Raw genomic sequence first — 2,268 nt, 5'->3', positions numbered from 1 at the left:
TCAACTATGCTATTCTGTTGATTTTTGATATCAAATCTATTGACACATCGTTGATTTTCTCGGTTGATTGCTGACCCTGTTGGACCCTTTTTTATTATAGGGGAAAATGACTTGTTGCAGCTACAGTATGATGGAGCGAACACTGATTCGAACCTCTGTCGTGCACGAGTATTTGCCACCGAACACAAACAGGTCAAGGAATCCCAGCATTTGTTTTCTCAAGCGCTTCCATTAGCCATGTAATTGTAGACTGTAGCGTCTGTGCCAAGCCCAGCTTCACGGAACTTGTCTACATGATCTTTGTTTACCTCTGTGTAAGCGCACGAGTGCAAAGACCCTGCCAAGGCGTCGATGAGGAGCCGGTAGCCCTCAGGCACCTCGGCCTGGTGTCCTACGCGCGCAGCCAGAGTAGGGACGTCTGCCTTCACATCCAGGAAAGCAGCGATCTGGAGAAATAGGTGGAAATCAGAGATGCGCTTGACGAAAGGCAGATGCTTTGCGAGATCCATGTGGCTCCCGAGCGCGCTTGCCGACAGTGAAATGCCACGGTTTTCCACCAGAAATCCCGTCGAGAGCGGGCCCTGGTGATCAGAGATCTTGACGGGCACCAGGAAGAAGTCGTTGTCCACCTCCATGGTGTCCTTCCCTCCTGCACTCACCTCCTTGCGCATCTTGGACACGCGGGGGTCGTCGAAGTCCTTGACCTCCGTCTCCAGCACGCCGTCCTTGAACAGCTTGACGCAGACCTCGCTCATGTGGAAGGCCTCGAAATGCACGTCGGCCGAGCCGACTTCCCCCACCTCCAGATTCACCACAGCGGTGACCCACTCCGGGATCCCGCCCTCTGCCTGCAGCTGGGCGGCCTGGACGACCTCGCTGTTGGACAGGGTGTACTCGCCCGTCTCGCTGGCCTTCCTCCCAACCGCCTGCATGAAGACGAACCCCACTCGGCGCATGCCGAGCCCGTCAGCGATGGCGTCCAAACGGGCCTCCTCGTCGGCGTCCCGCATCAGCTGGACCACGTCTGAGGATCCCTGCTGCGGCGGCACGTAGATGAAGTCGACCAGCACCTCCTTGGTCTCGGCGTCGACGCGGCCGTAGAGGAACCCCGCACGCTTGACGGCGAAGGCGAGCGACTCAGAGACGTGGAGCTGGAAGGCGTTGGCTGAGTCGCGGTCGAACGAGGCCGCGGAGAAGAAGGGCGCCTCTTGGCAGGTGACCTGGATCTGGCACGCGATGAGGTCGTCCATGGTCATCTTCTTGTCGAAGGAGTCGACGGCAGTGAAGGCCTGGGCGGCGGCTGGGCGGAGCGCGCGCCGGGCGGGTACGAGAGGTAGACGAAGAAGCCGTTGGCGAGCGGCAGGGTGGCGAGTTTAAATACACTTACATAGGGACTGCGGGTTGAATACTCAGAAGTGAAGGGACTTTTGTGCAAAAATGACGACGACGTACGACGGAAGCAGTGTCTGCTTTATTATAATTAGGATAGGATTAGGATTAGGATTAGGATTAGGATAGGATTAGGATAGGATAGGAAGAGATTAGGAGTAGAATATATAGAGATAGAACTGCCTTTTAAACAAGCGCTATGTTACGTTCTGGAGGACGAGCCTTTTTTTTTTTACCAAATGTCACGTTTGAAGGTGCAGCCGTAACCAACAACATTGGTACTCGACTACTCGTTGCGTTCAAAAATAAAAATAAAACATGGGTACTCTATGTTAGTGCTTATTATACAACTACTTCATTCATTTTTAAATATAAGTTTTTTAAAGGTTTCACTATAAAATTACATACGAACGTATATAGACATACTTTAAATTGTAGATTTGCTCATTTTGCTCCATATGTAGCATATAAATATGTTTATAGCATAATAGCTGGAATAACTCATCTCAGATGGGTATTCTTCAAATACAATAACGACGGGATATGCTCTTCTTCCTCTTCTGCTTTGTCATTTATTTGGATAAATTTCGGTAGCTTATTGAGGTGTTCATTTATGTAGGAAGGTGGATGCTCATTTTGTTATTGGGAAAAAGAATACATCAATTTATTGGTAGAAAGAAACTTAATAGATGTTCGTGCACTCCTTAGTATAATTGAGGCTAACGATGCAGCTTCATATGCAATTAGAAAAGAAATTAAAGGAAAAGCAACGTCTAATTCTTTAGAATCAAAGCCGAAGAATGAACAATACAAGATGAAGAATCCCCAGATCAACAATGAATACATGGAGAAGATGTTGATCCAACTAGTGGAAGAGAA

General features: G+C 49.2%; 1 pseudogene; it reads right to left on the bottom strand.

Annotated features, from left to right (window-relative positions):
- Positions 1 to 218: 218 nt before the first annotated feature.
- Positions 219 to 1,847, bottom strand: LOC123450741 (annotated as a pseudogene).
- Positions 1,848 to 2,268: the final 421 nt, after the last annotated feature.

Source organism: Hordeum vulgare, chromosome 4H (assembly GCF_904849725.1).
Source record: "Hordeum vulgare subsp. vulgare chromosome 4H, MorexV3_pseudomolecules_assembly, whole genome shotgun sequence".
NCBI lineage: Eukaryota > Viridiplantae > Streptophyta > Magnoliopsida > Poales > Poaceae > Hordeum > Hordeum vulgare.
This window is presented reverse-complemented; position numbering and strand designations above follow the sequence as displayed.